Genomic DNA, 245 nt, shown 5'->3' on the forward strand with positions numbered 1-245 from the left:
GACATGAAAAAAATGATTGTCTGTCATTTTTGGATTCGGGACATTCCTTTTCCGGTTTATAAAATGTAAGTAGTTTCGGCTTTTGTGTTTGTGTTTACTGAAGTTGTACAGTCTTTCGTGTTTGTTCATTTGGGTTTGCGTTTTGTGTCATTGTAATTTATTTCATGAAATGTCAAAAGTGTTTTGCACTTCTAGGCCACCGTACACCAGGGTGTAGTTATATATACTACCATAGGAGGCAGTGT

The sequence above is a fragment of the Entelurus aequoreus genome, linkage group LG15 (genome assembly GCF_033978785.1).
Source record: "Entelurus aequoreus isolate RoL-2023_Sb linkage group LG15, RoL_Eaeq_v1.1, whole genome shotgun sequence".
In the NCBI taxonomy this organism is placed as follows: domain Eukaryota; kingdom Metazoa; phylum Chordata; class Actinopteri; order Syngnathiformes; family Syngnathidae; genus Entelurus; species Entelurus aequoreus.